General features: G+C 43.9%; 2 pseudogenes; both read right to left on the reverse strand.

Moving 5' to 3' along the window:
• Positions 1-1,169: 1,169 nt before the first annotated feature.
• On the reverse strand, positions 1,170-5,337 carry LOC136551044 (F-box protein At1g52495-like; annotated as a pseudogene).
• A 5,763-nt stretch (positions 5,338-11,100) lies between these two features.
• On the reverse strand, positions 11,101-12,805 carry LOC136551045 (putative F-box protein At1g47790; annotated as a pseudogene).
• Between the last annotated feature and the right edge of the window lie 10,374 nt (positions 12,806-23,179).

Genomic DNA, 23,179 nt, shown 5'->3' on the forward strand with positions numbered 1-23,179 from the left:
CTACAGTTTAAGCATACAATAATTAGCCCGAAACTACAGCTATGAATTATTCTATTTAATTATAGAAAAGCATTGATCTAAAGTTACAGCAAAAACTTTGTATTAAAGTATACCATATTATATGTTCACTGTGTAGATCTATTCATGTGGAGTCCAACAAAATTGAATTTTCTATTTTATGATTTTTCTGTGATTTAATATGATTTTTCAAAGATTCAACCGAAATAAATAAAAAAGAAAAGGACAAAACCGCCTTCAAAACTGCTTATAACAGAACCCAGAAAGGTAAGATGAACGGTTTTAAAAGTTGAGGGAGGTGTTTTGCCCTGTTTTGAAGTTCAGGGAGGAAAAGCAAACTTTCGCGAAAGTTAAGGCAGCTAACGTGGACTTTTTCCTAAAAAAAATTGTCCCGATGACTTTTTCATTTTGAATGCCCGACTTGCAAAATGCTTAGTAGATCTAGAGAGCATCGGTTTTCACCCTTTTTTTTCTTCATCCTCTTTATGCAGTATTTCCTCCGTCTAGAAAAAAAATACAATTATGGGATCCGTGTCGATCAAAGTAACTCAAGTTTAACCAAGTTTATAGCAAATAGTATTAATATTTATGTCTCCAAATAAATGTATTATGAAAATATATTCTATGACTAATCTAATGATACTAATTTTGCATTGTGAATATTCATATTTTCTATATAATTTTGAGCAAAGTTCAAACTGATCGACTCTTCGGGAAGCGAGAATTGCATACTTTTATGAACAGAGGGAGTATTGAGGAAGAGAAATCGAACAAACATTTTACAAATCGTAACAAGAAATAAATTCGTACACCTAAAAGTTCATGTCAAACCAAACATTAAACACATATTCTAAAATTAAAAGGAGAGCATCGAATTTCATACATCCCGATGCAAATCCATCAGAGTCGAGTCTCACGTGGCGACGGCTTGAGGGCATGTTCAACCCACAAACAGGGTAGTGTGCAAGAGTTTCAAAATTGACATATTGACAACTAAAAAGACAAGTATTACAACAGGCTATGTTTCATTGTCTACAGTATTTGATGCTTTGCATGTAGCCAAGATCATGAATACCATTTTGTATACCATTATACTGCTATTTGATAGAAAATGGATCATGCATAAATAACATATCATACAAGGTCTTCACTCTATCAAAGGCAAAAATTTCTAAAAAAAAACAACTATGTAAACAGTGGCAAAATCAGTACAAGAGTAGCACTACATTAGTTGCACATCCCTAGCAGGCTAGCACCACCGCACTAGCATTCTGGGTCAGCAAAACTTTCAATACCCTAAACTCCACACCATTTCTATTTTCCAGAGCATTGCCATGTCTAACAGCAACAGGTTGCTTATTATGTGCTTTCTCATATTGATCTTCTACTTGTCCAGGTAGTCATAACTGTAAGAAACAAGAACATTTTGTATCTTAGCTGTTGCAGGTCAAGAACAATTCTCAATAACAATTTTTCAATCCAAATTAGCAAAAAAAATACAGGAGAAAAAGGTACATAATAGGTACATTTAGAAGCCTGATGGAAACAAATTGAACACACCTAAATATTCAGTCACGCTAATTCATATAAACAGCATGCGGAGGTCTGAAATCAAGATTACTATTTTGGGAGGGAGAGCTGCTGGGGAATGCATCTGAATTTGGTGGCTACTGGATAATACAAATCCATACTATCAATACTTTCGTGAGTCATTTGGTTTTTCTTTTGTTAGTTCCTTAATCCTGAGTCACTTGCCAGATTGATGTAATAAATAGAAAAAACGATTCTTCACTGCTCACCACTTGTAATACTCTCAATATTGTAGTACGCAGAGTACTGATTAGCGTCCACAAGAAAGCTCTGCTGTCTCCAAGTCCTCGTAGGACATGGTGCCAGTTATTCTTCAGCAATCATCACCATATACATCAGAAAATTTGACCCGGAAACCATTTATACCATGTAAGGAACTCTGAAGCTTTCAAGGTTAATGTGGCAGAGGTTTCAGTTTTAAATTCTCATACAAATCGTTGCTTGCAACATGCTTATACAATTTTTGTTTATTAACATAAGTATGATTGGCTAAAATTATTGTAAATTGTCAATGCAAGGCAGTAAAATAAACATTTGATGTCAATATGCCATACATTTGGTAAGATAGAAGAAAGAAAAAGCGCCCCGTTCACTTACATTTGTATAACATAACTCCATAAGTTATTGCAAAAGAACTAGCTCAACTACTGACTGCTATAACAATGATTTGACAGTAACTTATCTTATGCAGGGTGGCCAAAACAGATGGAAGCAATCAGCATGAACAAGCAAGCTGCTCTGTCTTTCCGAACTCCAAAATCTTTTATTATCAGCTTCAGATACTGTTTAGCAGCATATAGAATATTTGTTCTGGAAACTAGATGTATCATGTAATCATATCAATTGGGCAGATTTTGATCTCACAATACACTGCTTATAATCTTAGAGTCACAAAAGGTAGCAGTTCAAATATATAACTTGAAGCCTTCAGAGAAAATCATCAAATGGTGGTCAACAGCATTCATTAAGATAACTTATGTAAAGCCACCTTGCATGCACATAGAATACATGTAAAGACAAATATAAACATTATATGCCATTATTTTTATCCTTCACATGCACAGAAGAGAAAGAAAAAAAAATCCACTTACATCTGTAGGCTAAACTATTGTAAGAGTACTAGCCCAACTATTGACTGTTATAACAACGATTTGAAAATAGCTCAATATAATGCATGTCTTATGCAGGGCGGCTAAAATAGACGCAAGCAACCAGCATGGGCACGCCAGATCTTCTATTTCCCTCTGTCCAAACTACAGAATCTGTTATTATCAGCTTCAGCTATTGATTAGCAGCATACAGAATATATGGTCTCCAAACCAGTCGTATCAAGTAATCAACATCAACTGGGCAGCTTTTGATCTTAATATGATACAAAAAAAAAGAATCAGCCTAAACATTTGTAATACACACATTGTTTGCATCACATGGAAGATTTAATCCCTCAGCTTAAATGAGCACATACAAATGGATGAAACGAAAAATAACATCTAGTAGTAACTCATTACTTGCAAGGTCAAGCAAAAAAAAAACAAGTATTTACACTGCTTATAATCCTAGAAACACAAAAGGCAGCATTTGAAATATGTAATTTGAAGTTAAAGAAAATCATCACAAGCTGGTCAACTGCATTCATTAAATATGACAGGAACATGTAAAGCTACCTTACATTAGATGCAAATCTCCCAACTGTATGTGGTAACTAGTCCAAAAGCATGAGATCGAAAACAACCATGCACGATGCACCAACTAAATGCATCCACATCATTACAAAAGGGTCACATTAAAACACCAGCAGAATAGATAACCTAATGATAACAGATTTATCCAAATTTGCACCACCTAATACGTAGATTTACCCACACTGCTAGTTGCCCATACTTGGAAGATCAAGCTCTTGCTGAACATTCAGAGAAGTATCCCACAAGCAACAACCTCAGTCCTTGGTGGCAAGAACCGGCAACTCCATGAAACAGGGAATATACGGGGTAATAAACAGATAGTCCCCTCCTAGACTGCGTTGAGCATGCAGTTCCTTACTATCCATGTAATATGATACCAGTTTATGGTTCCTGTGCTGAGCAAGGATTATTGAATTGTGATCTGGATGAATGGCCACAATATCGAAGTTTATTTGGCAACTCATTGATCCAAAGAGCTGTGAACAGCTCACATTGTGCTTCAGAATCCATTCTTGTGTATCATAGTCCTCAAGAACCCAAACTGACAGTTGCGTGAAATGGAAAATGCAGTCTTGGAATTTCACATTACTACTTATGCAGTGCAGATGACCTTGGGATTGACCAAAAAAAGCAGGTGCTGACACAAGCTTACCAGGCCAGCAGATGGTCGTACAAATTTTCCCTTCCCCATCCACCGCAACTATCAGATTCTCATCTTTCTCAACATGGTAGACAACAAAATGCAACAGACCATTGACCAAAGCCCTGCCACACGTGAATTCGATTATGGCTGCACCCCACAGTCCCCATTCACCGCCCTCTTCACCTCATTCCCACTTGCTTGACCTGTCACTCCATGCCCTGGTTTCAGATGAGTAAGAGTGCACCGTTTCCACCTCCGCCTTCGACCTATTCTCCCATATCTGGACCAAGTGGAAGCGCGAGGAGACAGCCGGGTCAAACAGTGTGTGCACATCTTTTCTTATAGCTGTCTTCCAGTAGAGGAAGCGGAGGCGGACAAGAGCCGGAGCTGGTGGGCACAGTCACCAATTCCTCGGTCGCAGGGTTGCACACGATGTACCCGAACTTGTCCTCCCGGGTGCACCCAAGGAGCAGGAGACCGTTGCAGGAATCCAAGAGGACCATGCACTCGTCCCCAGGCAGTTTCGCCGTGAGGAAGGAGAAGGAAGGGTCAACTGGAGGAGCAGATTCTCCCCTCCCCGACAGGCTGGTGAAGTGTCCATAGCTGTCATGCTCAGCGCCACCGTGGAAGAAGCATTCCAGGGTCTGGGGCAGCTTCTTGCGGTGGAGGGGGTCGGCGATGAGGTCGCGCCAGGGTCTGGACACGCACTTAGACCGGTGGAGGTCCTTGACGGGCACGCGCGAGAGGATGTCCACCATCAGGTCGTCGTAGAGGCCCGCCACTGCCGTCCCCTTTGCGCAGTCCATGCCGCCGGGTGTGGGGAAGAGATGCGCCGGAAGCTGCGAGTTTTGCGGAGAATCAGGTGGGGTTAGGCCGTTAGGGGATGTATGCGCACGAGAGACACAGGGACTGAGAAATGTGGCGAACGGGGAACGTACCGGCTGCCGGAGAGGGTCCGCGTCAACGGCGGCCGTGCTAGCCGGCGGGGGATTTGCCCAGATGGAGTAAACCCTCGCGGCCCACCCCTGTAGCGTCTCGCCTCAGGACAGGCAGGAGTCAGCTGAGGCCTGAGGGGACTGAGGAGTTGCGTCTCGGACTGAGTTAGCTGAGGCCCGCCACCGCCCTCCCCTTTGCGCAGTCCATGCCGCCGGGAGCGGGGAAGGGACGCGCCCCAAGCTGCGAGTTTTGCGGAGAATGAGGTGAGGTTAGGGGATGGATGCGCACGAGAGAGACAGAGACTGAGAAATGCGGCGAATGGGGAACGTACCGGCTGCCGGAGAGGGTCCGCGGCGACGGCGGCGGCGCCAGCCGACGGGGGGACTCGCTCAGATGGGGGAATTTCTAAACCCTCGCCCCTCTTGCGTCTCGCTCAGGAGTCGGAGGTGGGGGAATGAGGAAGAAGGGCTTGGGAGGAAGATGGCTGGGTGCATCCTAATAGCCCAAGGTTTAAGGTGCGTTTTGCTAATGTGCCGGCATCACAAATTGTCAAATTGAAACCGTGAAACCCTGTGTCACGGCCAGTGCCTCGTTTGTTTGTTTGTTTGTTTTGGCTAAAAAGACAAATAGAGGATGCAGGTATGATCGCATTTCCTTGTTGCATTTCAAAATAAAAGAAAAATGAAACGAACCAACAATTATGATTGCTCTTTTGATTCTCGACCAAACGGTAGTTGTTGGATTCGAGCGTCCGACACTTTAATCGAGTATCGAGACGGACGCAGATATGAGGGCACGTGACACAACCTTAGTTTAATATATTCAGTCAATTCATCCATAGTCCACCTCGCAATATCCAATCAATTCATCCATCTCCCATTCCACCGCCCGTCTCGCTCCTCCTGCCGCAGCTGCTCTCGCGCCCGCTGCTCCTGTCGCTGCTCCGCGCGCCCGCCCCGCTGCTCCGTGTACCCACACCCGCTGCTCCTGCTCTGCCGCCGGCTCCGCCTGACGACGCCGACAGCGCAAGGAGAAGCGCTGGGCCTTGGCATGGAAGCCCTCTGGCCTCGCCTCCTGCTACGGCTGCAGCCCCTGATGCAGAAGGCGGAGAAGGTCGCACCAGGATATGATGCATGTTGCAAGTGTATATTTGAAAGAAAAAAGTCTACTTAACCCCCCACTTATCATACTTGGTCTACTTCACCCCGTCAACTATGAAACCGTCTGTTTTACCCCCTGAACTATCTAAAACCGTCTGTTTTACCCCCTGGGCGGTTTTTCAGCGGCGGGTTGATACAGTAACAGCGGGTTTGCTACAGTAACGGCGGGTTGCTACAGTGCCCGTGGTTTGAATTTCCTTTTTTATTTATTTTCGGTGAATTTTTGAAAAATCATAGAAAAATCATTAAATGAAAAATCTAATTTTATTGGACTCCACATGAGTAGATCTACAGAGTGAATATATAATACGGTATGCTTTAGTACAAAATTTTTTTTGTAGCTTTAGATTAATTGGAAAATCCAATTTTATCTGTAATTAATTAGAATTTATCTATAATTAAGTTATACATAGTCCAATGAGTACGAAATTTTTACTATAGTTCAAGCATACAATAATTAGCGTACCATAAAAATTTCACCGCAATTGGACCATAGAAGCTGCAGCTATGAATTATTCCAATTAATTACAGACAAAATTAGATTTTCCAATTAATCTAAGGCTACAGTAAAAATATTGTACTAAAGTATACCGTATTATATATTCACTATGTAGATCTACTCATGTGGAGTCCAATAAAATTAGATTTTTCATTTTATGATTTTTCTATGATTTACTATGATTTTTCAAAAATTCACGGAAAATAAATTAAAAAAATAGAAAATTCAAAACCACAGGTGTTGTAGCAAACCCATCGTTACTGTAGCAAACCCACTGTTACTGTATCAAACCCGCCGCTGAAAAACCGCCCAGGGAGTAAAACAGACGGTTTTAGATAGTTCAGGGGGTAAAACAGACAGTTTCATAGTTGAGGGGGTGAAGTAGACCAAGTATGATAGGTGGGGGGTTAAGTAGACTTTTTCCATATTTGAAATATTTTAGATGTTTTAGAGGTATGTTCCAAGTGTTTCACATGGATATTGCAAAAGTAGATCAGGATATTGCAATGGTTGTACATGTATGTTGGAAGCGTTTGTCCTCAATGTTTTATTTGTTTTTTCAGTTACATATGTTCACACATATTGCAAGTGTTTTATATTGCGTGTGTTTGCAATGGTTTTCAATTGTTTTTGCAAGTGTTTCATATGCATATTTCGAATGTTTCATCTGTCTTTTTTTTATGTTGCAAGTGTTGCATCTATATATTTTAAAAGTAGATCGAGTGTTACACATAAAATACACGTGGGTATAAGTATACGAACCTCGTTACCAGAGGGGTCCTGCCGTCATGAAGACTTATCCGTATGTTGAATGAAAAAGACCTTATGCTTATTTTGGGAGCAAGAATTCCAGCAGGCTGCAGAACATCATCACGGCGTGACCCATAAGGTGTTTGTATGCTTTTGTTGAGGAGAACAAAGATCCCCAAATATAAATCCATTTGTCCAAATCAGCAGATATAGGAACCAGATTCAGTAGGTCAGCATCAGTAAGCAGGAGTAATCAGCGACGGATCCAAAGGGGGGCTGGGGGGGGCTCCAGCCCCCCCTAATTTCTTGATTTCAAGCTAATCACTGTAGCAAAAGCTTGATTTCACCATTAAATCTTCATGCAAATCAACATCTCCATTGTTTTAGCCCCCCTTATCCCGCATCGTGCATCCGCCACTGGAAGTAATTGATCATAAGCACTGTAGAGAGTGGTAAGTGAAAGAGCTCTGCCAACACAGGGTAGCTTTTCGCTTGCTGAACCGTGACCAACTTATGTTTGGCAAAAGAAAACAGCTCTGAGCTCTGGAAAAGAAAATTGACATATAGATCATAGCAAAGGAGACCAGTTAGATTCGGTTTCACGATGCATGAACAATTGTCATGGTATTACTTTCCGTTCCATTACAACGCACGGATATATCACGTCCTGTCGGATCCCTCGATGTGGCGCCACAGAGCAGACGGGTCACGGTCCTCACGGACGTGCAAATCTTTATTATTTTCAGTGTTTGCTTCTTCCATTTGAATTGTTTGCCTGTCATTCACACGTGGATGACTTGTGAGAGAGAGAGAGGGAGGGATGCAAATCCTGATTATTATTTTGACGATTGCTTCTTTCAAATTGAGTAGGAAACAAATTCATATGTTTTTTCCCGCTTTGTATGAAATTATAAATTGAGTAGGAGATTTAAATTGATAACAAATTAAGAAGTCTTGCCATCTCGTTTCAGTTTCTAGTGTAGTGTAACCTGCTTTTTAATTTTAACTGAAAACAAACCAAATCACACCATGCATGCATCTTTCAGCGCAAAAGTGAAGGTGTATTTTATTCATTTGTACTATTCGATTCAACCACACATTCCATACAAACAATCCTATTGCATTTATTCAGAATCCCTATCCCGATTCCTGATAGGTAACTCATATAGGCCTAGCATTTTCATTGATTCATGCAGCAATCCTGATTGTGACTTGTTAGCGCTCGGACATCCGATCCGGGGCGCTACCCGCTTAGTTAGCGAGCGAGCACCCTAACGCGTCGGGTCCGCGAGCACACGCCCCAGCAGCGGGCCGACGCTGCTAGTCGTTTCCCACGCGCATCCCATGTGCAACCTCCGATCAACTTTTAAAACATCCGGATGTAACAGTTGTAACATGCAAAGAATACATGAAACACTTGAAACATGCGTCTAAAACACTTGCAAAAACGCCTGAAACACTTAAAAATCATTGCAAACATTCATATGAAATACTTACAGCAGATGTATGAAACACCTGAAACCACTTGAAAAATACACTTACAACATGCATGTATATGCAACATCCGGATTTATTTTTACAACATCCAGATGAAAATACTTCCAACATACGTCTGATACGAGATAAAACATTTAGAACATACACTTGAAACATACATGTTTAGCCATTGCAACATGTGCAACATCCCGATATACTTCTACAACATCCTGATCTACTTTTGCAATACCGATACGATACACTTGCAACATACCTTTGAAACATATGTTGGCAACATGTGTTTTTTCGTCCTTCTTCCAGAGCAGAGCAGGGAACGGTCAGGTCCAGCCAGCCTGGCAGCGGCCAGCTACGCTTGCGCCAAGCCTGGGACCGGCCATCGACAGCCTTATCTCTAGCCCCCTTGCCTGGGCGCGGCGGACGAAGGGGCACGGCACGGCGCGGCGGTGGATGGCGGCGGCGGCGCGCCGGAGTGGGGCGCGGCACGGGATGAAGGCGCCGCGAGGGATGGCGGCGGCGACGGCGGCGCGGTGGAGTCGGGCAGGCAAACACAACCGTGAAGCCACGACGGCCGAAGCGAGTGGGGACAGGCCCAGGAAACGCGGCGTCCGGATGAACGGACGCCCGGTCGCGAGCATTACCAATCCTTATTCAACCAAAATTCAGATTCCACCAAATTCAGAAGAAATAACTTCATGTCACATGGATAAATGTGTCAATTTATATTAAACTCCTTAGTTGCAATGCAAAAATACATGTGTATGGCCACCCATCTGAATTTATACTAAACTCCTTAGTTGCAATGCATTCAAACTTTTTCTGGAGCATGTGAACTTGTTGGCTACCAAAAAAAAATATCTTGATAAAAGAACTCAGACTCATGAAAATATCACCTATTCTGGGAGCTCTCAAGTCTTAACTCTAAATGAATCGTGCCATCTTTTGTTTTGATTCCCTTCAAAGATAGTCCTGGGGTATCCTACAAACAACAAGCAGTACTAATATGAACTAAAAACATCAGTTCATCATGCCATCGAGCTCGAGAAAGCACCTTACACATACTTGTCATGCTAGCTCCTATTGTGTTTCAGAGTTGCTTCTACGCCCTGTCTGTCTGAACTGCCTGCAAACAGAGATAGTATTTGCACTCATTATTCAAGAAGAAATCTGTTCTCCCAGTTGCCAGTTAACACCCACCCATTCATACAGGCCCAGCCCAACATATCTGTCCATTCATTATTAAATTAAATCATGTAAACAGGTACAGACCCAGCCCATCCAGCGCCTTATCAACATATCTGTCTATTTCTGGATCCAAACATGACAATAATCTTGGCAGCTAATCCATATTCATTGCGATTAGGGAACAACTAATATCTTTCTGAATCAAAGAGAAGCTAGGCTATTACACCATGTAGACTACAGTGGAGGAAACATCGCGGAATCAAAGACAGTACGAATCAGTAAAATATTAAACTGTTCTTCTTGAGTTCTAGAAAAATTATTTAAGAAAAGAAAACATCGAGTGCGAACAAATCGAAACACGCACCTCGGCGAGTTGGTCGGTTTCCGGCTTTCCGCGGCCTACTGCAGCATGGCGACGACGAAGCGTGGAGGCTGAGGAAGTATGTCTGGGTGCGGATCTGGAAGAGGAAGTCATGAGAGCTCGGGTTGCCACATCAGGGACACGCGCAGAGCGGTGGAGGCAGCACTCGCCACACTTGACAGAGGCCTCACCACATATTGGACATAGCCAAATTTGTGAATACTAATGGGACAGCTTTATCTCTCCAAATAGACAAGAGAAAACAAAGATTACATGTACATATCTGAAGCACTAATAACTGCTCTCCTTTTCAGAAACAAGCTCTCCGTTTTTGCCTAAAGTCTCCTATCACAAGCAGGTCAAGCTTTTTAGCTTATGTTAACTGATAGAACATTCTGATGCATGCAACGTTTGTAGCATGGCTACAGCTGGATAGAATACATTCATGATTCAGCTTCTGCACGTTTGTAACATGCCTATAGCTGAATAGAATACATTCATGATTCAGCTTCTACACGACAGGCAAAGCAAATGCAAGTAACCAACAGCAAGTAACCAACCTTACAGCTTAATGTGACAGAGCTCTCAGTTCAAACATTTCCGAGACATGGCCTCCCCTACTACATATGGCTAAATGCATTTTCCAGCATAAATAAATAAACATAAACAGTACCAAGGAAACACAAATTTAGTCAGTAATTGCTTGCTAGTAAGGCCGAGAAAAAAAAAAGAAGCACATATAAAAGATGGAGACATCATTCTGGAAACACAAAGGGTAGCATTTCAAATTCATAACTTGGATGTATTGGACAGCTCAAACTAGTTCATGGCTTTCTGCATTAACTAAATAACTAGCATATGCAATGCTAACCTACATGCTGTCTTGTAAAAAGCTTTCTCGCATCATTACAAAATGGGTACATTAAAGCACCAGCAGAATAGATCACCTAATTATATAAGATTTATTTATCCAACTTTGCACCACCTACTACGTAGATTTACCCACACTGCTAGTTACCCATACTTGGAAGATCAAGCTCTTGCCGAACATTCAGAGAAGTATCCCACAAGCAACAACCTCAATCCTTGGTGGCAAGAACCAGTGACTCCATGAAACAGGGAACGTGCGGGGTAATAAACCGATACCCCTTTCCTAGAGTGCAGAGAGCACGCAGCTTCTTACTATCCATGTCATATGATACCAGTTTCTGGTTCCAGTGCTGAACAAGGATTATCGAATTGTGATCCGGATGAATGGCCACAATATCAAAGTCATTGATTGGGCATGTCAGTGATCCAAAGACCTGCGAAGAGCTCACATTGTGCTTCAGGATACATTCGTGTGTAACATAGTCCTCAAGAACCCAAACTGACACCTGAGTGCAGTAGATACGGAAGCCTTGTGCTTGCAGAATCACACTGATGCAGTGCAACTGGCCTTGGGATTGACCAATAAAAGTAGCATCCATGCACTCATGCTTATCATGCCAGCCGATGATCCTACATGTTTTTCCTTCCCCATCCACTGCAACTATCAGAGCCTCCTCTTTCTGAACGTGGTAGACAATAAAATGCAGCAGACGATTGACCAAAGCCCTGCCGAACGTGAATTTGATTATGGCTTTACCCCAAAGTCCCCATTCACCGCCCTTTTCACCTTGCTTCCACTTGCTTGACCTGTCACTCCATGCCCTGGTTTCAGACGAATAAGAGCGCACTGTTTCCACCTCCTCCATCGACCTATTCTCCCGGATCTGGACCAAGTTGAAGTGCGAGGAGGCAGCGGGGTCAAACATCAGAAAGGTGTGTGGGTGTGTGCATATCTTCCCCTATCAGTATCATCATAGCTCTTTTCCAGAGGAGGCGGCGGCGGACAAGAGCCGGAGCTGGCGGGCACAGTCACCAATTCCTCGGTCGCAGGGTTGCACACGATGTACCCGAACTTTTCCTCCCGGGTGCACCCAAAGAGTAGGAGCCCGTTGCAGGAATCCAAGAGGACCATGCGCTTGACCCCAGGCAGCTTCGCCGTGAGGAAGGAGAAGGACGGGTCGACCGGAGGCACGCATTCTCCGCTTCCCAACAGGCTGGTGAAATAGCCGTAGCTGCAACGCCCGCCGGCGCCGCCGTGGAAGAAGCCTTCCAGGGTCTGGGGCAGCTTCTTGCGGTGGAGGGGGTCGGCGATAAGGTCGCGCCAGGGTTTGGACACGCACTTGGACCGGCGGACGTCCTTGACAGGCACGCGCGAGAGGATCTCCACCATCAGGTCGTCGTAGAGGCCCGCCACCGCCGTCCCCTTTGCGCAGTCCATGCCGCCGGGAGCGGGGAAGGCACGCGCCGCAAGCTGCGAGTTTTGCGGAGAATCAGGTGAGGTTAGGGGATGGATGCGCACGAGAGAAACAGGGACGGACAAATGCGGCGAATGGGGAACGTACCGGCTGCCGGAGAGGGTCCGCGTCGACGGCGGCCGTGCTAGACGGCGGGGGATTTGCTCAGGGCTTGTTTGGAACGCAGGAATTTCACAAGAATCACACAGGAATTTTACAGGAATCAGTTCAATTTCACAGAAAAAACGCAGGAATGGGGAAAAAATCCCGCATTCCAAACATGCCCTCAGATGGGGGAATTTCAAAGGGTCTGCAACAATAAGGTGTTTTATACAGTTTTAATGTAAGAATTTTTTTTACACCGTAGAATTAAGATCCAACAGTCTTTAGCCTCCTTCTAGCCCCGGTCTTCTTTTATCTTCAGACAATCACAAGATCACGGATCCATAAATCATAAAAAAAAAATTATGCAAGGACAAAAAATAAAAGAAGGTGTGCGTCTGTGCAGCAGCTGGGCTAGCAAGTTCCCTTGGCGTTGGCGCCCGTTGTTTCGCTGGGCTGGCCCGTCGACGCCAGGTGGTGGCCGAGCCGGGCACACTCGCTCGTTGACTCTGAGAGATAGTTGAAAAGAGAAAGGGAGAGATGTGTTTTTTTTTCTAAAATACAAGTGTGTTGTATAGCATTTTTTATTTCTAAACCATCGCGGCTCGCCCCTCTCGTGTCTCGCCTTAGGACAGGAGTCGGAACTCGGAAGTGGAGAATTTTTTTTAATTTTAACACTTTGTAAACTATTTTTAAATCTAACATTGTTTATTTTTTTTTTAAATCTAACACTTTTGGCCGCGCCTATTTTTCTGGTGCGGCGAAACGTCTGTGCCGCGCCATGTATGGTGGCGCGACGAGAGAGATAATGTGGCAAGGTCTACCACGCCACCGATCTGGACACGACACTGACGCGCCACGGCGCATGGCGCGGCAAGCCGTTGTTTATTTTCAAAAAGAAGTGGCGGGACAAACAGTGCTAGCGGCCTGTCAGCCGCAATGACAATCTTGGAAGTGGCGCGTCAAGAGCAGGCGCTGAGATGAGATAGACGGAGGTAGGCAGGCAGACAAACAGACATCCAAAAATGCGAAGTGTGATATAAAAAAGAGGAGACAGGTAGAGCTCCCCGATCGAGGAACACTGACATGCTTTGCTTGCACTACAAAAACCAGGGCCCATGACGATGATGCACCATGCTCCATGCGCCACTCCGATCTATTTGTTTTTGTTATTTTTACCATGCAATTGCTGTGAATAGTGACATGAGCCCCTATGATCATGCCATTGCCATGGCAAGGCAAGCAGGGGCGCGCGCGCGCACACACACAGTGAGAGACAGTGTGAGCTTTTAGCTTGGCACGTTTAGTACGTTCGTTGGTTGGTTTCTGAGTTGATTTGGACTGACTGATGTTGATTTATTATAAGAGAAAAATACTGTTGACTGACTAATAAACTCTAGCTGAAACCAACAAACGAACATGCCGATTGACCTCTTCCTCTCTCAAGATCCATCATGGCCCATTCATTCATTTTGTTGTTACACTTGCTAGTTGCTTGCTTGCATGGGAGAAGCTATCACTTTGAGCCTTCCTTCCGTGTTCTGGGTATTGACCGAAAACAATGGCTAATGGCATCTTATAGTGTACAGTTAGTTTATATACTATTATTATGGAGATTACTTGAACTAGGAGGTATGTATCAATCTGTTCGGTAGCTTGTATTTGGCTTATAAGCTTTGGCTTATTAGCTAGCCAACAGTGTTTTCGTCTCATACTAAACTAGCCAATAGTATTTTTAGTCATGGCTTATAAACCAATCCGACCAAAATAAACAGGCTGTATGTTGTACGTGTACTCAAGTACTACAAGCTATGTATGCGTTATCTGCAAGTACAGACAAACACTAACAAAGCCTGAATCTACATCTCACCCAAGCCATGTCAATCTTTACAGGATTGGAGATGCCAAATAAAGACTAGTACCAAGTGTTCTTGTGGCGGATTTGGTTCTTTTTTTGTTAGTTTTTTTTTCCTGCTACTACTACTACATACTACCCAGTGCAAGCGTATACTCTCTCCGTCCCTAAATATTGGTTGTTTTCGCTTTCCGAGAAATAACTTTGACTAAATATATATTAAAAATATTAATATTTATGATATATAATTAGTATCATTGGACAGATATTTAAATGTAGTTTTTTTTAATAAATTTATTTAGAGATAGAAATGTTACACGTATTTTTTATAAATCGAGTCAAAATTATCGACACGCAAATCGTAAAGACTGACATTTAGAGAGGAGTACTGCCATACACAAAGTGATATGACATACATACCACTATGTCTAGTCTAGTACCGGAGGCAGCAGCGCGCATCAGCCTGTTCGTTGGGTCGTATTTGGTTTATAAGCCATGACTTATCAGCCAACGAATATTATTTTTCTCTCACACCAAACCAGCCGACAATACTTTTAGCCATGACTTATCAGCCAAATAAGCCAAAACGAACAGGGATGATTGCCCTCAGCTGACAATTGACAAAGAAAATGCCCGCAAGAATGCTTGGGCGGCTATCGCCCTGTTCGTTTTGACTCGTTTGGCTTATAAGTCGTACTTTTTCAGCCAATAAATAGTATTTTTCTCTCACACCAAATCAGTCAACAATACTTTCAACTATGACTTATCAGCTAAACAATCCCAAACGAACAGAGGCTCATGATTGAAAAGAAAAGCACAAAATTAATGAGATACTGCCATGCATGCTTGCTTGCTGTGGATACATGACAACTAAAAATTGCCATCAAAGAATGTAGAAAGTGGTATTGTGCTTTTGGGCGCGTTTAGTTGGCCGGAATTTGGATGTGCAAAGTTTGTATAGTGCTAGATTCCCTACTGTAGCATTTCGTATGTATTTGGTAATAATTGTCCAACCGTTGACTAATTAGGCTCAAAATGTTCGTCTCGCAAAGTACAACCAAACTGTGCAATTAGTTTTTAATTTCGTCTACTTTTAGTATTCCATGCATGTACCGCAAGTTTGATATGACGGAGAATCTTCTTTTTGCATAGTGTTGAGAACTAAGTGCTTTATTCAATTCTCTCTCTCACACACACACTTGACGAGCAAAGCATGTCAGTGTTCCTCGATCGGGGAGCTCTGCCTGTCTCTTTTTCTTAAATCACACTTCGCCTTTTTGATGTCTGCCTGCCTCCGTCTATCTCATCTCAACGCCTGCTCTTGACGCGCCACTTCCAAGAATGTCACTATAGCTGACAGGCCGCTTGCACTGTCTGTCCCACCACTTTTTGAAAATAAACAGCGGCTTGCCGCGCCGTGGCACGTCAGTGTTGCCCTCGGATCGATGGCGCGGCACACCCTGTCATGTTATTGGTCAGTGCTCCGGTCGTCGCCACGTTATCCCTCTCGTCGCGCCATCATACATGGCGCGGCACAGACGTTTCGCCGCGCCAGGGAAATAGGCGTGACCAAAAGGGTTAGATTTGAAAAAAAAAATAAACAGTGTTAGATTTAAAAATAATTTATAAAAAGTGTTAAAATTAAAAAAAATCGAAGTGGGGGACTATCGACGAGAGGTACATGGGACTCGGGACGAAGAAGACTAGGCGCATTTTTTCTAATAGACCAAGGATTAAGGTGCGTTTTGTAAATATGCCAACATCACAAATTGTAAAATTGAAATCGTGAAATCCTGTCTGTGTATATCAGTTATATAGAACTATAGAAGGTGCGGACATGCTTGCATTTCCTTATTAGATTTCAGAACGGAACTGCTAGCGTCCGGAACGGACACGTTTCCTTACTAGATTTCAGAACGGAACTCCTAGCATCCGGACGCCGGGCCCTTCGTACCACGTCTCGCCCTCCCACACGGGATCACGCCTGCACCCCGCACGGATCAAAATAGAGATCGGAACCGCCCTTCCTCTGCTCCCCACAAACGGAACCCGCCCGCCCTAACGCGTACAGAACCCATCGGCCCCCAACCTCCCCCTCCCCCGCACGAAACGGATCGAATAGAACGAGTTTTCCATCCCCCCCCAACCTTGCCCGCCCCCAATGCACTCCCATCAGAAAAATGATTGCAACATCAAACAAAGCGCAATGCGAGGTGAAAACAACATAAGAAGTCTATTGCAACATCAGAACAAGAGTGACTGCAACAATACAACAAAGCTACTACAATACGAGATGCAACATTAGAAAAAAAATACTAATGCAACAAAAAAATTACTTGTTGCAACAGCAAACTAAAGCTTTGGACTATAATTCAGCATTACTTTTTGTTACTGACTTGTGTGCCAGATATACATATTATTCTTTGTGTGCCTTCCAAGCTCCACAAACTCTTCAGATCAGTACAGAAAAAGGGCCTTGCAATCTTGGTACCACTGTCTCATAGGTATCACGAACCAGCCACCGGTTGTACCGCCCACTGCTTGCGTTGGTAAGAACTTTGTAAGAGCTTGGTAAGACGCTTCCACTTGCTGTGAAAAGTGATACCACGGCAACCACGTAGTCATTTGATAGGGATAATACTTTTGTGTTTGTCTTTTACTGTCTTCTAACAATGACAGGTTGTTCGTATCCACCAACTTATGATGATATAGGTGCTGATGAGTACATGGAGCAGGAAATTACCATAGATAACATATTTGCTACTCGCTTTATGTGTCCAAGGAGGAAGGTAAAAAATACAGCTAGTGTTTTGCGACATTCTGCTTTATCTTGGTGGGAGTCTTTAGATCCTTCTGATAAACCTCAAACTTTGAATGATATGAAACTTCTTATGTGAGAAACCTTTGTTAATTCACCTCCTATTTTGACTTCATATGCTGAGGTGCACCATTTAGAGGAAGAGTCTGTTGTTATTCCTCTTACTATGACTAACCTTCTGCAGGATAATGTACATAAGCGAGAGGATGACATGGAAGAAAATGAGGAGCTCACAACCTCATATGCAAATTCAGAACCATCACTTCACAATTCACCTATTACTCCTGCTGAAAACATAGGTAATGCTCATGGTGCTACACTCACGGAAGGTGAGAATTGTTTTAATATACTAATTTTTTTCACAAACCATGCTATCATAGAGCAATTGTTAGTGGAACCCTCTCTTGATTTATCTCTATCCCATGATAATCTGCTTGAAGTTCCTTGTGATAAAGATGAATTGGTTGATGATGCTTCAGTTTTACATGTTTTGCAACCAGTCACTTGTGATGAAAATAAACATGTTATTCATATTGCTACTAAAACTGATGAGTTCAAACTGTTGTCTTCTTCTGCAATCTTAGCACCACAGCTCCTCTGATTATCAACCAAGTCACGGACCAGGTTGACCTCGCCAAGAAGGCTAATCCCTGTCTGCGCAACGAAGAACACAAGCAAGAACAAGCAAGAACACAACAAAATTGCAGATAAATGATTAATCTCACAAAGTTGGGGTCTCACAAACCGATGAACGACGAAACTATTCTTGACAGAATAATCTAAGCAACACCCAAAACCTAATAACGGCGGCGGCGTATGATTATAAAGGTCTTAGAGTCGTCGCCTACCCTGCACACGCCCCCTAATGGGCCCAAACACGATACACGGTTCATCGAACCAAAAGACGGTGTCGCAGCACCCTGGCAGATTCTAGACGCTGACGTGTTTCGACGATTCCCGTTGATTCTGAAGGGCTTTTAACGTGAGACCACTTGGATTAGCTTCCTTATTAAATTAGTTTTCCAACCATATGTGGATCGTCGAAAACGGAGTCCAGATGCATCCTGGGTAACCAGTTTAAGGCAGACTGGTCCTAGAGGCCAAGGCAGACTCGAACTTGAGTTGCTTTGGGCCTCCACCTCGGGGACTCGAACCGAATTAGCCTCGAGCCTCCTTCTTGACTTGGACACCCTTGCTGGCCTCCTACCCCTCTATACCATGTGCCAAATATGGTCATATGCATACCACTTAATGGGGACGGGGATCCCGATCTTCCGTCAGGTAGAGGTAACTATCGTTGTGGCAGAGAATGACACACCGATTCGGCTTCAGATCAAAAGATCGAATCCTGCAATCTTAGCACCACAGCTCCTCTGGTTATCAACCAAGTCACGGACCAGGTTGACCTCACCAAGAAGGCTAACCCCTGTCTGCACAACAAAGAACACAAGCAAGAACAAGAAAGAACACAGCCAAATTGCAGACGAATGATTAATCTCACGAAGTTGGGGGTCTTACAAACCAATGAACGGCGAAACTGTTCTTGACAGAATAATCTAAGTAAAACTCAAAACCTAATAATGACGGCGGCGTATGATTATAAAGGTCTTAGGGTCGTCGCCTACCCTGGACACGCCCCCTAATGGGCCCAAACACGATACACGGTCCATCGGACCAAAAGACGGTGTCGCAGCACCCTGGCAGATTCTGGACGCTGACTTGTTTCGACGATTCCCGTTGATTCTGGAGGCCTTTTGACGTGAGACCACTTGGATTGACTTCCTTATCAAATTAGCTTTCCAACCATACGTGGATCGTCGAAAACGAAGTCCGGATGCGTCCTGGGTGACCAGTTTAAGGCAGACTGGTCTTGGAGACCGAGACAGACTCAAACTTGAGTTGTTTTGAGCCTCCACCTCGATGACTCGAACCGAATTAGCCTCGGGCCTCCTTCTTAACTTGAACACCCTTGCTGGCCTCCTACCCTTCTATACCATGTGCCAAACATGGTCATATGCATTAGTGTCATGTCCTCGTCACCTTCGGGGATGTGGGTGGGTGAGGGGGGGAGCCGGGCGGCCACCGTCTCCGTCTCTGCGTGCTCAGCCTCCATTTCACGGCCGGCGGGGGTGGAGGGGGGCGTGGGGTGTGGACTACGGATCGGAATTCGGAAGTGAAGATGGGCAGATTTCGGTGACTGCGTGCTGTGCTATGTGGGCATAGTATAGGAATTTATATAAACTGAAAAAAAAAAGGCTATCGCTCCACCAACCCAACAAAACGCACTAACTGGTACAGCTATGTCGTGAGCATCATACTCCACTTGGCTTAGGTCCGGTCATCTTTACTATTAGTATAGTATATGACAATGTACTTTGGACGGAGCAGCAAAATAAAGCTGCTCAAAAAGTTAACTTATTTTTTAAACAAAAGGAAACATTTTATTAACTAAGATAACTCAATAGAGTTGATACAATCATCTTGAGATCACTTCTGACCTCTGCATGAAAGCACACGGCCTATAAAAGGTTATTTTCTTCTCAAATACAGACGCCCTAGTGACTATCAATCCGTAGACTATGTGCCCAGATAAAAAATTCCTTGACCACGCACTCCAATTGTTGCCACGCCGCTATGACCAAATCTTGGAGGAAAATTAGCCTCTGCCGGCGTGGATTCTGGCAGTGACGAGGGTTTCGACCCAGCAATGATTATCAGATCCGACGTCGTAGTGAATAGAATCCCTTATTTCCTTTGCAAAAAAATAGAAGCATACATACACACATTATTTACAACTTGCTTCGTGTTGAAAGGTTAAACAATACTCCCTCGCTCCATTTAAAATTATAAATTATTTTACTATGTATCTATTTTTTTGTTTTTTAGAAAACCAGAATGCCCACCCTTAGAGGGAGTATCTCCACATGACTAACTGTCTGACGACGATCACTCTAATTGGATGGGGGTTGAAGTGGGTTGGGGACGGGTTGAACCAAGTTTTAGGAGTGTTTGGTTGGAAGAGTAGAGGGTTCGGTTGATCCTCTAAAGGGAATATTCCACTTAGATGCAGGTCAACCCGGTCAGTCTGAATCGAGCGGACGGGGTCGAACCCACTCCGTCGAGCGCGCACGAGCGAGCAGATCGAAGCCGAGCGTGGGGCGGCGTGGAGCGAGCTGAGGCCCGGACTCAGGTGCGGGACCAAGCAGGAGCGGTGGCGCGGGGCAAAGCAGAGGCCGAGCGGACTCAAGCGGCGGTGCCTGAGCAGGGGCGGCGCGCGCGGAGCCGAGCGTTGCGGCCGGGGGCCGAGCATGAGCAGCGGCACGTCTCCGAGCAGGCCGCGCGAGCGCGACAGCGTGGGGTCAAGCGTGCGCGGTGGTGGCGCGGGGCCGAGCGCGCACGGTGGTGGCGCGTGGAGCAGGCGGGCGCGTGGGGCTAGGGCCGAGCAAGCACGACGCGTGGGGCTAGGGCTGGGGCGTGAGCGAGAGGAAGAAGAAGGGCACCAAGACTGACATGTGGAGACCATGTGGCAGTGGTCTCAACCCACATCTCATTTGTCTCCAACCAAACGAAACCGGGACGAATCCAACCCAGACAGCCAACCAAGAAACCAGGTTCACCTCATCCCTAAAAACAGGGTTAGTCCAACCCAGCACACTACGACCCAGAACCAAACACATGCTAAATGATCGAAAGGCTCATTCACGAATATATATGATTGGAGTGATCGTGCGGTCACACCGGCAGCGGCTTCAGCCTTCTTTCTTTTCTTCTGGCGGCGAATTGAAATGAAATTGCCGAGCAGTAGCATGCTCCGGCCGTGCATGATGACTCAAGCAGCCCACGTGATGGATCATCGGCCGAAAAGAAGTGGCGCTAAGAAAGAAGACTGACGAAGGACGTCTAGCTTGGTGCGGTGAGGACGTGGACACCACAACACGGTAACGCTGCCCTGTTATTCCACACCAGCCCCACATCGATTTACGCCACGTTCGTTTGATTTATAAGCCGTACTTTTTCAGCCAACGAGCAATATTTTTCTCTTACAATAAATCAGTCAACGGTACTTTCGGCCATGACTTATCAACCAAGTAACCAGGGCATTAGCACCTTGTCACAAAAAGTTGCTTTTGGGATAAATAAACAAATAAAGGAAGTAGTAATAAAGAACAGACTGTTCACTCGTTGGTTTCAGTCAGGGCTTATCAGTCGGACAACAGTATTTTTTTCTCACAATAAACTAGCATCAGTCAGGCTTATCAGCCCAAAAACCAATCAGTGAACGGAGCCTATATTGTTTCTTTTGGCATTGCCCTTTCCATTTCCTTTTGATACATCCTTAGACAATTCATGTTCACTGTTTTTAAAAATTATTAACCAAACAAACTAAGTGTTAGGAATTTAGACATTTTCAAGTTTAATTTAATCTAGAAACATAGGAGTAAATTCGTGACAATAAATATGTGCACGTGTGAACTACTAGTGGCAACAGTGATGAACATACTGATCATGTTTAAGAGCAAAAAAAAAAAACCTTACTGAACATAGAGACAGTAAGATTAGAAGTATACCCAACGGAGAGACCCATACTCAAGGCACCGGCGGCTCCACGCGCACTAGTCAATATAGTGTGTTGCTCGATGTTGCGGATCATAGTCGATGCAGAATGATGTTCGCAGTGCAGTCCCTCGAATGTCCACCAGGACGAAGACAATCCGAGGAGGAAGAAGACAACGCTCACAAGGAATATGAAGATGATCCGAGGAAGTTAACGAACAGTCGCGAACACGCTCCCCAAAAACCTAAACGACAGCACACTCGAGCAGGTGTCGCAGACATTAACAGCGGTTTTAGAGGCATGCTCTCCCAACTCTCGATGCGCACGGCACAAAGTCAAAAAGAGCCAGGCTATCTCGGCTCATATACCAGGTCATGCTAGACCTCAAGGTGAGGCTTGTAGTGTCAGGTCTAGGTTTTTTTTTCATATATAGGTAGATTTTATATGCAATTGGAGTTGGTAAACAACGGTATAATGTGCTCACAATTCTCAGCCTGTTCGCTTGCTCGTAAACGATCGTAAATTTTCAGCCATGAACAATGTTTTTCTCTCACACCAAACCAGCCAGCAGTAAATAATTCACGATACGATACGGCCTCCCGAACAGGCTGTCTGTATATGTGCAAAATACATCAACAACAAAATAGTGTTTTGAATAGCATGCTATCACTCTGTTATGTTATAGGACAATGTTTATAAGAATAACAATTGGCCCTGTCCAGCTTACCCCATATTCAGCTTGTTTTTTCAATCGGAACAATGTTTTTCTCTCACAATAATTCAGCCAGAACAGTGTTTTTAGCTAGTTTCAGCCAAGATTCAGCAAGCTGAACGGAGCCAATGTTATAGGATATGAAAAGAATGAAATTTAGATGGATTTTGATTGATTCAAATGAGAGAGCTTGAATTCATACAAATATACATAAATATATGTAATTGATAGGAGCTGATATAGAATAAAGCTAAGGGGTCGTTTGGATCTTTTTATTTGGAGGAATTGAAATCTATTTGATAAATTAGGCTATTTAGTTTGGAATTTGACATCCCATCACTTTTTAAAGTTCATATATAAGCCTATCTCAAATTCATAGGGTGAGAGATAGAAATTAATTCTATAGATTATCATTTCATGTTTGTAATTTGCAACTTATATCATGCTCTTCAACTTGCTCCCCTATGATAGAAATGCAACATATAAGTATCTTTC

Source organism: Miscanthus floridulus, chromosome 4 (assembly GCF_019320115.1).
Source record: "Miscanthus floridulus cultivar M001 chromosome 4, ASM1932011v1, whole genome shotgun sequence".
NCBI lineage: Eukaryota > Viridiplantae > Streptophyta > Magnoliopsida > Poales > Poaceae > Miscanthus > Miscanthus floridulus.